Raw genomic sequence first — 12,373 nt, 5'->3', positions numbered from 1 at the left:
GGTTTATATATATATATATATATAAAGTGAAAGCATAATTCTCTCGAACAACTCTTGCAATTATATCACGTTTGAGATCGGCTCTTTGATGCTACGCTCACTTTTCATAGAAATATTAAAAATACAGGAGAAATACTTGACAATATTTAAACAGTGGAATAGAATGGTAAAATACCAATCTGATCTCATGAGAGAACAAAAGTATTTTACGTTTTGGCAGTTTAGTGGCTAATTCGTTACGAGTTCAGCCGTAAGAAATTGTACGATTTTAAAAAGGAGGCCTGGCACCTAACCCCACCCCTAAACCCAACCGTCATTGGGGGATGAGCAAATCGTACTAAAATGTTCAAATTAGATCGTACGAATTAGCCACTACATGAAAAAGTTACAAATTGCAGTCAGATTGTGTTGAAAATACAGGAGAATCACGTCAAAACTGAATCGTTGACGGGTATATTCTGTTAAACACAAAAGAAAATATTTTTTTAAAAATGCTGGTTGCTGGCACCAATCAACTTCCATATTAGAGGAAAAAATACAATGGAAGTCAATGGATGGCAGCAACCAGAAAGTATCTTCTTTTGTGTTCAACTAAAGAATGGAACTCAAAAGTTTAAAACGACGTGAGGGAAAGTAAATATTGAGGTCATTTTTATTTTCAGGTGAACTGTACGAGGTGTGAACAGGGCCAAAATGCAGTGTTTTGTTGACTAGTAAGTAAAAATGTATATAAGGAAAACAAACGGTTGTTCTAAGATTGTCTGTCTGTTATTTATTAGTTGGGTTATGTTTTTATTTTTGGCTACCACACCATCTCAAATCCATAAACATCCCAGAAATGCTTCAAACTCTACCTCTTCACACATTTGCTGTCGTGATTCCTCTCTCGCGTTACTTCAAGGTTGATTTACAATACTTTCATGTGCCTGAGATTGGTTGCAGAATGAGGTGCTGTATGGACTGTAGCTCTTTGTGGCATTAATGGAGTTCCATTCAGAAAACATTTGTTACTCACTCGCTCCGCAGTCTTCATTCATATATGCCTACCCAAAATAAATTTCAGGACCACAAGAGTTTACTTTCACAGAATCTGTGTCCTCCCTTAAAATAAACACATCTGCATTGCAAACAGACTTGTTTTTCTTCAATATTTCTCCATTGACTTATCTAGAGGTTTGCACAAATCCTCCTGGTTTTACGGTGGAGTTCTGAATGTCAAATGGTTTTCATTTCATTTACTCTCACCTCTAAACAAGAATAGGATTTTAAAAAAAGAATAAATGTGTGTATATATATATATATATAGACTTTAAAATGTGACTTTTATATGTAAGAGCAGATTCCGCCATTTTATCGAGTCAGTATATTTTTGATAGTATTTTATTACCATTAGCAGTTTGGCGATAGTTACGTAAGATGGATTGACATTGCATTGTCACAATCTAGTTTGATCTGTACAGCAGATAATTTCTTCTGTGTTCATGCTGCTTACTATACAATCTGTATCAATCTTCTTCATTTTGCCTGGCATGTTACAGTTAGCACAAGCATGCCTTAATTTTGTTTTTACACAGCGAAGATCTTTGGAGAAAAACGCCTTCGTTCAATCATGTTTGTTCATTATGTTGATTTTTATTGATTTGTATAGCAATAATCCACATGCTTTTTTGTTTTGCTCTTTGTTCTTCGCCATGGTGGTAAATGCTTGCTTCACAATAGTTAATTGTATGTAGCGATGGTCTGGGAAATCCACCAATTGTTTTGAAGAGTCGACTTGAGACATGGGGGATTTTTCTTTTTCTTTTTTTTAAGTGTCAGGACAGTAAAAGAGAATGAAAATCATGTGTGTAGCTTTAGCACTCACTATAAAGGGACCCCAATGTATATACTTTCTTATTACCATGAAATAAACTATGGTCTTGAAAGTGCCTCAAACATCATTTGTTATTTATTTTGTGAAGAAGAACGTGTTGATTTTGATGCATCTCACATACGGAAGACAAACGTTCTGTACACTTAAAAAGAAATTTTTTTTTACACTTTTTTAATGTTTTTTTTTTTATACTTTCAGAAATAAAGGTACTCGAGCTGTCACCTTTTCAAAAGTACCTGTGGGTACCTTTTCAAAGGGTACATATTTGTATTTAAAGGGTCCATATTGGTACCTCAAAAGTATATATTAATATATACAAATTTTAAAAGGAACACTTTTGTACTTTTTGGGTACTAATATGAACCCTTGAGGTATTAATATGGACCATTTTAGGGACACATTGGTACCTTTTGAAAAGGTACCACCCCAGTGACAGCTCACATACCTTTATTTCTGAGAGTGTTGCCATTCAATAAGTGAAGTTCATTAATAAGCTATGAAATGATCACATGCTAGTTATTGATCACAGCTGGTCAATTCATGATTCACCAATCAGACGATTCCTAAGTCATCATAAATAATCCATACTATATCTTCGTTTTAAAGAATCTTCCCTTCCACCCCTACTTTTTTTCTAGATGGGTGGCCTGGCAGCCCAGTGGTTAGCACTGTTGCCTCACAGCAACAATGTCACTGATTCTAGTCCTTACCAAGCCAGTTGACATTTCTGTGCAGACTTAACATGTTCTCCCTATGCTCACGTGTGTTTCCCCTGGGTCCCCTGGTTTCCTACCACCATCCAAAAACCATGCGACTTAAGTTAATTGAATTTGAAGAACCTAAACGAAAATTATAAATGAATAAAAGAAAAATGATTGAAAAGGGTTATTATAAAAGAAAATTAAACTAAATTGAATTGTGTAAAAAACATTTGACAATACAGATAATAATATTATGAAAAGTTAATTGAGTTATTATTTCTAAAACAAACATTATTGATGTAATTTTATTTTGAAATCTTTGAATTTACAACTTATGATAACTTAGTAATAGTCACCTAATTATTTATTTTTCACAAAAAAACATAAATATTGCTCTTAAGAAGTCAGACTAATGAAATTCATTTTAACTGCAAACCTTTCACTTTTCTTTAAGGTTATTATATATATATATATATATATATATATATATATATATATATATATATATATATATATATATATATATATATATATATATATATATATATATATATATTTTTTTTGTATCTCTTAAAAAGAAATTATGTTGCCTAAAAAAATAACTGTACAAAACATGAGCAATTGAGGGTCTGATGTATTTGAAAGTTTTGCTCATTTACTAAATGATATGATTTAAAATTAACGAAAAAAAAAAATTAAAATAGGCAATATTGAATCTGGTTCCATGATGATTTATTAGTATTATTATTTATTCCTGTGATGACAAAGCTGTTTATCAGTACTTTGTATATTTGGTTCTCTAGAAGCATTACCAATGTTGAAAGTCATTGTGCTGATAATTTTTGTGTGGAAAATGGTATGCAATTTAGGTCCTTTTACTCAAAATTGACGTTTGCTGTTTGTTCAAACTACTTATATAGAATAAGCAGAAACAACACAATTCTTGAGTTTTTTGGGGGTAACATCTGAATTGTTTTTTGTTCAATCCACTGAAATATGTAAAAACAACAAAATTAAGTTGATTCCTTCATGTCTCCAAACACAAATTGATTGTGGAGAAAAGTTTATGCATCCTTACATAATAAAATCATTCATTTCACTAAAAATAAACAAATAAAGAAAGAAATCCTATTAACAGATGGAGCTCACCTTCATCTATAATGTTCAGAGCATTTGGCAATGCTCAGCTAACAACAAAATCCCAACAAAAAAAAATAACTGTACATTCAAAAATGACTTTTGCTTCTTGTTCAAACTACTTATTTAAAATAAGTTGAAACAACATAACTCTTTTTGGGGGGACAACTTAATTGTATTATGTTTAATCCACTTAAATTTGTTAAAGGATTAAAGTTAACTTAATTGATTTGTGTTGGGAAACATAAAGGAATTTCTTACAGTCTGTACGACCACACTAAAAATGAAGGGTTCCACAGAGTGGAATAAATTTTAATAAATTTATGTGGATTGAACATAAAAATTAAGTTGACCCAATGAAATCTCAAGAATTGTGTTGTTTCAACCCATTTTAAATAAGTTAGTTGTGCACTACTTGAGTGCACTAATGATCATGTCATCTATTCAAATTAACAATGTTTTCCTCCATAGCATTTGTATAAAAAGCATTGGCATAATCCTAGAGGAAAAAAACCCCAGACCTGAAATGCTTATTTACAAAGAATGTGTGTTTTACCCTGCTGAGAGTAAACATCGATTTATTCCACATTAAATAGTGAACAAGGTTTCCTTCACCTCAAGGTCCTTGAATTTACACACTCTTCATTTTCTGTCATCTTTTAGTGGTACTTTTTTCCTACAGCAGTGGATGTTTGTTTACAAACACTATATAATGTTGAGTCTGGTCTATTCTTGTGTCTGGCCTGGTGCGCCGTCTGGTTTTATACATCTGGCCAGTGGTGATGAGGCCAGCTAAGTGTCTGTCTGTGCAATAGCCTCACTGCATTAACATTTCAGCTGAGCTCATCTCTGAACTCTGTTGAAAACGCTCAGCCAAAAAGGTCAGAAGCGAGCATTACACCTTCATCCTTCAATATGGTTGAAACATGTTGCTTTGGCATGGTCAGTGATGACTCATAGTTATGTAAAATTACAGCTTTTCCTTAAAGGGAAAGTGCTTGATGCATTGAGGTTTGACAGAGTGTGATTATGTTGACTTACCCACATTCAAAAAAAAAAAAAAAGAAAGATTTTTGCTGCTTGCAAAATACTCATTTAAAATGAGCTGAATCAAAACAATTCCTGGGTTTTTTTGGGAGAACAACTTAATTGATTTATGTTTAAACCACTTAAATTTGTGAAAACAAGTAAGCTAACTTAATCGATTTATGTAGGGACAACATGAAGGAATGGTGTGGAACCCAGCACGTTTTAAAGGTGCAGCAACAACAACACAAAACAGTGTTAGTTGAAATGATTTTATTAAACTTGGTGACTTTGCTCAGAACATTAATTTTAAAACTTCATCAGACTCTGGCTGATATAATTTATTGAGATTTGCTCATAATCTAGTCAGCCACAAATGTGGCTCCTGTTTGCATCACAACTAAGAATCTAGTCAATGTTGTGAAACATGTTTTGAGAAATGGATGCACCATAAATCCTTATCTGTTGTAACTTAGCAGTACAAGGAAAACATGTAAATCTTTTTTTCCACTTTGGCAGAGCTCATCTGGAGACATTGCATCTACATCTGCTTGATTGCACAGTAAATATCCCTGACTCTCTTCATAACTCAGAATACTCTTCTAAATGACTATTTTGTGACCATAACACTAAAACCAAATAAACAAAAAATGCTTTTGTATGACTGAAACTCAAGCTTTAATAATACAGAGCATTACTATTTATAATAATACATGCATGCAATAAATAAAACATAATAAAAGTCACCGTTATTGTAGGATATTTTGTTTAAAAAACATTTTGGTTGAAGGGATAGTTCTATCAGTTTCTTTCTTCTGTTGATCACTATAGAAGATACTTGATGAATGTTGGTTACCAGACAGTTGATGGTAGCCCATTAAGTGTAATTGTGTGAAAACCAATACTGTGGCAGTCACTGTTTTTGTTCATTGAAAGAAAGAAACATACATTTAAAATTTAGAATGAGTAAATAATAACAGAATTAGCTTTTTTTGATAACCTCTGTCTTTAGAACATCTTCCATCAAGTGCGAAATTTGAATGACCTTCCACCCAGACACATACACACTTTAGGTTTAGGATATAAAATGGTGGCCTAATCAATAGAATCAGGATGAATCTGAAGCCAGAGCATAAATGCACAAACCAGAAAATAAAAGATTCTGGTAAACATCTCTTCCATCAGACTTGATGGTGGTGGTAGCAACATACTCTGGATATAATCAAAGATTATGTTCCAGCAGGATGACAACTTACAGCACAATGGAATAAGCATGATAAAACGCTATAAATAAGCTTATAACTCTGGTATGGTTCAGTCTGAATCTAGACATAATCCAATTGAATATTTTCGCTATGACCAAAATGTTGCTGCAGACCAACACTTTCTAATTTGACAAAGATGGAGTGATTTAGTATTGAATATGAACTGAAATGTGGGGAACTTATGCAGACTTAACCAAGAAGACTCATACTGTAGTTGCCTCTGCAGAAATATATACACAGAACCCCTATGACAAAGGAATCCCATTGTATACAGTGATTCAGATCTTCTCAGATAAGTCATTTGGGATATTTTGCAAGGGTCACCAAGTTGTAACGTTGAACTGGTTTGCATCTACATTACTTGAATCCTTCTCTTATTCTACTTGGCATCATTGTGATCTCTTATGCAAAATATGCTGATGACACTCAACCTTTTTAAGTCAGAACTGCTTAAGGTTTCAGCCAACTCAACCCTTCATCGTATTTTTCCAGTCAGTTAGTTGTGCAAGGTGCAATCATGTTTGATTATCATCTGTCTGGCACTGCAGGTTTACCTTGTACAACATTAATAGGATTAATAGGAGGATCTGGCACTTTCTAACTGTACAACTCCTTGTTCAAACTCCTGTTTTGTCTTGGTTTGACAATCCGTATTATTCCTTCCAACCAACACTATCACAAAACTGAACCAATGTGGCAACGAGAGTGATTATTAATAAGCCAAAAACAAGTGACTGGCTGGAGACTTGCACATGCATGATCAGACACACTCTTAGACACATGCACTCAATAGAGATAGTGATGTCACAGTGAGGGGTAGGGCCAGGTGTACACTACAAAAGCATGCATGTCTGAGAGCTCCAAACCTCTGTTCATCAATCTCTATAAAGCCAACCACAGGCTCTGCACCACATACCTTAATTCACTGCTTCAGATCTATGTGCCCTCCAAAAAGTGCTCAGTAGAAGCACACAATCAATTTCAAGGACTTTCTTAACAGTTTCATGCTGGTGGATCAACCTGCCTAACTTAACCAGAGCAGAGGTGAATTAAGCTATTTTCAAGAAATGTGTCAAAGGTTTGTCAACATTTGACCTTCTAACAAGCATCTTTTATTCTATTTCTTTTTAAATTAATTTATGAACTCATTTATTTATTGTCAGTAATATTTGCACTGAATTGTACTAACTGAGACTCGTCATACCTACACTGTATAACTGGTTTTTGCAATTTTGATTCCTTCTATTTTCTTTTTGAATAAAAGCATCTGCTTAATGAATAAATATAAATAAATAAACATGGTTATTTTGTGTGGAAATTGAAACTGGTATTTCAACATCAAAGAATGACAAAATGCAGAAATAATGGACTAAGTGCTCTCTAAAGGCACTGTTCATCTTATATTTTCAGATTTTTATTTTCCTTCATGGTAAAACATGTCCCTCAAATTTCAAAACTTGTCTTGATTACTTTTCAGGACCGGTGGTCATTATTTGGGTGTCCATAGGTCTAAAAGTGTAACATTGTCTTCATAGTTAATTTCACTTCTCTTGAAATAATAAATGATCTAAAGGCACATAAGGGCCTCCCAAATCAAAACCACCTGGGCCCAAGAATGCCTGTGTACCTCATTGTTTCTATGGACTCCCGCAGTTGAAGAGTACATTACCTCATCTTCTTCGCACCTATTCCAAATATTTCATCTGTAAACGAAAGTCAATGTTTGAACATAAATGTTTTTATGCTTGAATATTTGTCTCCAAACAATTGTATATCATGTTCATGATTTAGTATTTAGTATTTAGATTTAGTATGATTTATGATTTTGCCATCATTTGCATATGTTGTTTCACACCTGTACCTTCAATTTATTGCATTCAATCAAACAATCAACAAATCAACCAATCAACAAACAAACAAACAACCAACAAACCAAACAACCAACCAGCCAAACAAACAACCAACCAACCAAACAAACAAACAACGAATCAACTAACAAACCAAACAACCAACCAACCAAACAACCGACAAACCAACCAACCAACCAACCAACTAACCAACAAAACAACCAACCAACCAACCAAAGAACCAACCAACCAACCACCAACAAACCAACCAAACAATCAAACAAACAACCAACTAACCAATCAACCAACCAAGTAACCAACAAACCAAGCAAGCAAGCAACCAACCAATGAACCAACCAGCCAACCAACCAACAAACCAACCACCAACAAACCAACCAAACAATCAAACAAACAACCAACTAACCAATCAACCAACCAAGTAACCAACAAACCAAGCAAGCAAGCAACCAACCAATGAACCAACCAGCCAACCAACCAACAAATCAACCACCAACAAACCAAACGACCAACCAAACAATCAAATAAACAACCAACTAACCAACCAACCAACCAAACCAACAACAAACCAAGCAACCAGGTAACCAATCAACCAACCAAACAACCAACAAATCAAGCAAACAACAAACCAGCAAACCAACCAATCAACCAACCAACCAACCAACAAACCAATGAACCAACCAACAAACAAACAAACAAACAAACAAACAAAACAAACAAACAAACACACAAACAAACAAACAAATAAACAAACAACTAACCAACCAAACAACCAACAAACCAAGCACCCAAGCAACCAACCAATTAACCATCCAACCAACAAATCAACCAAACAACCCAACAAACAAGTAACCAAAAAAAACAAACAAACAAAAAAACAAATAAACAACCAAACAAACAACCAACTAACCAACTAACCAACCAAGCAACCAACCAACCAACCAAACAAACTAACCAACCAACCAACCAACCAACCAACCAACCAAACAAACAACCAAGTAACCAAATAAACAACCAATCAACCAACCAAAACCACCAAAACACCAAGCAACTAACCAACCAACCAACTAACCAACCAACAAACCAAACAAACAAACAACCAACCAAACCAACCAACCAACCAACCAACCAAACAAGCAAAAAAACAAACAAACAAACAAACAAGCAAACAAACAACTAATTAACCAAACAACCAATCAAACAAACCAAACAACCAACAAACCAAGCAACAAGCAACTAACCAACAAACCAACCAACCAACCAACCAACCAACCAAACAAACAAACAAACAATCAAAAAAACCAAACAAACAACCAACCAACTAACCAACCAAACAACCAACTAACCAACCACCCATCCAAACAACCAACAAACCAAGCAAGCAACCAACCAGCCAGACAACCAACCAAACAAGCAAACAACCAACCAAAATTAACAGGTTTGAAACAAAATGGGGGTGAAAAAATAAGGAAACACTTTTATTACTTAACACCTTGGAATTTACTTGACACCTTTATAATTCTGGCATGACACACATTATAAATATCATCAAATAGACTTCTCAAACAATGTCACCTTTGCATTGACAAAATGACCTAACTGAGCGAATGACACTTATTTACAGCTGTCTTAAGCAAGCATAAAATCTCATTTGTATTCATGAAGTGTCATGTCATAACTATAATTGTGTTATGATGGTCTCATGAATACCCCCTTTAAGTTAAGTGTTACCATCCATAAATACTGAGAAATATTCATTTTAAGGTGAAAAGGGACATAACTAATAAAAAAATAAAGCTGAAAAATCAACAACTCTATGGTAATCATAACATTTCTAATCTCCATTTTCATCATCAACAGGGATCTCCAATTGTATTTCAGAGCAAATGAAAAAAGCAGGGAAGTTTTTGTACTTTCATGTTTCTGTTTGATGAAAGCGGTTATGAAATTTCCTTCCAGCCCCAATTCAACAGAGCGCCTCACAAAAGTTTTGTGTATTCAAGTTTCTAGGTATGTGATAATTATCAAGACACAAAATGAGTGAAATGCAGGGCAAGTCGGGTCTAAAAAGAACTTGTTAAGCCATAGCTTTTATGATTTGATGTGCCATGCCCAGACAACACTTTTGGTATTGCCAGATGTTAAGAACTATTTAAAAAACACTGAACAGACTGAAGAAGGCCGGGAAGCGTGAAACAGTTCAAACTTGTCTTTTTAATTAAGTTTTGCATGTTGTAGAGAGTAATCCTTTAGCTCGCTGAAACAACAACTCTCTCTCTCTCAAAAAAAAAAAAACATACCAGTCTCTACTTATGGACACCCCCCCCCCCCCCCCCCCCCAATCTTGAGTGTGCAGACTTGCTTTTTTCTACACTGTAAATCCCAAAAAGTTAAGGTAACTCAAATTATTTGTGAAAACTGATTGCAACAAACCATTTAAGTTCAAAAATTAATCCCAGTGAGTATTGTCAACTTAATCCATGAGTAAATGAAGCAATTTGAGCACAGTAAAACCCAATAAATGAAGAGAGCTCAAATCAACCGAGTACTGTAAAACCCAATAAGTTAAAGCAACTCCAACCGTTTAAGAAAACCGGTTGCTACACACCATTTGAGTTTTAAAAAAAGTAATCTATATGAGTACTGTAAACTTACTCCATTTAAATTGAAGTACTGAGTTCAAAACTCTCTTCAAATGAGTAGAATTCACTTTTAAATCAATTTAAGTGTAACTACACTCATTTCATTTGATAAAGTTGACTGTTTTGTTTTACTGTGTGAATTCAGCCCCTTAAAGCCCCACATTACACAACATAATCACAAACCAAAATATAACACAGGAATTGTACTTAAACCTTTTTAAGCATTCTACAATACATATTTTAGGTACACATACAATTATGTATCTGGTATATTCTGCAGTTATTATGGCACTGTTTGTACATGTATACCTGAAATGAGCTGAATTCATTAAATATATGAGGTTAGATAAATGAACACCACATTCAACAGAATATAACATGTAGACAGTCAGCACACAATCCAAAAGTAGCTAAACAAAAAAGCACACACACATCTGTCTGCATAAGCTGTCCTTTGAACATTTGGGAATATACAATTGTAACTCCATCTGAAATAGTTTTAAATCCTAAAACTGCCAAAAATGGTTCTTAAAAGAATCAATCTACCACGAGGCATTTAACAACTACTCTGTGTTTACAGACAGACCCAGCAGCAGCAGCTAATTAAACAGCAGCAGCACTGTAGCTCCGCCCACTCGCCGCGTCATTCCACACGGCGAATCGCGTGCATGTGTTAAAACTGAGCCTTTACTGTTTCGGCTGCATCCTTTGTGAAAGAGTTGTCAAAGTTGACCAAAAGGGAGGCGAACTTTTATACTAACACACAGACGAAAAGTGCTCAGCTGTTCAGTGCGCGCATGGTACTTTTCACAGAGCACCGCTGGAGGATTCGCGGCATTTTTCATTGATTTGGATTAGATTTTCTTCAGGTCATGGAAATACAAAGTGCTAACACGATGGTAAGTTTTAGTTTATAACTTCACTGAGTCTTCCTTCACAGAACTAATGTCGCTTTCCCCCCTGGCTGGTTTTGCCAGTACGTTCATTGATATATGTTAAATAACGGACTTCTCTCTTGATTTATCCATAGTGAGGCATTACCTCACTCTATGGTTATACTAGAGCTTGTTACTGTATCTATTATCATTTAAAATACCCATTGTTTTTAACTGTGTACTTTTTAACGGTACATTTGTGCGTTTGCCAACTTTTAAATAGAGTCAGTTGGCAAGTCATGCCAATAAAGCTCTTATTTTTGGATTGAATTGAATTGAGTCTGTTGGCAGTCGAAGTTTTCAGCTCTGGTCTCATAACTAATTCGGGCACTACATTTATTTGTACATTTCTTTCCAAAGATTTACTCAGAGTTATGCTTGTAATTATCATTTAAACGAGGTAGCTTTCATATCAGTCTTAAAGAAAGAAAAAAACTTTCAGTCTGCGTGCAATGAGTTTATGCTACCATGTTGACATCACATGACGAGTCATAATCATGCAATTTACTACAGTTTGATTATAAGATTAAAAGCATAGTGCTAATGAAGAGTTGTATTAGTACTATTTTTATTTGTTGGATTCAAATCCCACAGCCCTGGTGTAATTTATATTTATTTGCATAAATGATGATCAATAAAGCTCAACCATACTTGCTTGACGCGCAAGGAGAAACAGCACTGATTCTGTGACAAATGAGAATGACCCTATTGGTTTCCACACATCAAGCAAGCATCGTTTTCGTAACCAAATTTAAATTCTGCATGTATAAAGTGATTAAGTCTCTTCATAAGTCTTGGATTAAGCCTTTTAAATCATGTGGAATTCTTATTTTTTTTATTTCCTTAGATAATGTTTGTTAAGTAGACATTTTATGGGGCAGAACTATATAAAATTTGATTAAAAATATATTTGTGTTTTAGAGATGCAT

General features: G+C 34.4%; 2 protein-coding genes across 5 annotated transcripts in view; both read left to right on the top strand.

Annotated features, from left to right (window-relative positions):
• Nucleotides 1–12,373, top strand: part of epg5 (ectopic P-granules autophagy protein 5 homolog (C. elegans)) — a 1,176,376-nt gene that overhangs the window by 1,149,672 nt on the left and 14,331 nt on the right. The gene's annotated exons all lie outside the window — the stretch shown is intronic.
• Nucleotides 11,182–12,373, top strand: part of pdzd2 (PDZ domain containing 2) — a 139,005-nt gene continuing 137,813 nt past the window's right edge. For all 4 annotated transcript variants that reach the window (XR_015491521.1, XR_015491526.1, XM_087253858.1 and 1 more), the window contains exon 1: nt 11,182–11,408. The gene's annotated coding sequence lies outside the window, so the exon portion shown is untranslated. The remainder of the gene's footprint in view (nt 11,409–12,373) is intronic.

Source organism: Danio rerio, chromosome 5, assembly GCF_052040795.2.
Source record: "Danio rerio strain M-AB ecotype USA chromosome 5, GRCz13ab, whole genome shotgun sequence".
NCBI classification, from domain to species: domain Eukaryota; kingdom Metazoa; phylum Chordata; class Actinopteri; order Cypriniformes; family Danionidae; genus Danio; species Danio rerio.
The sequence above is the reverse complement of the archived record's forward strand: the minus strand, read 5'-3'. Positions and strand labels throughout refer to the sequence as shown.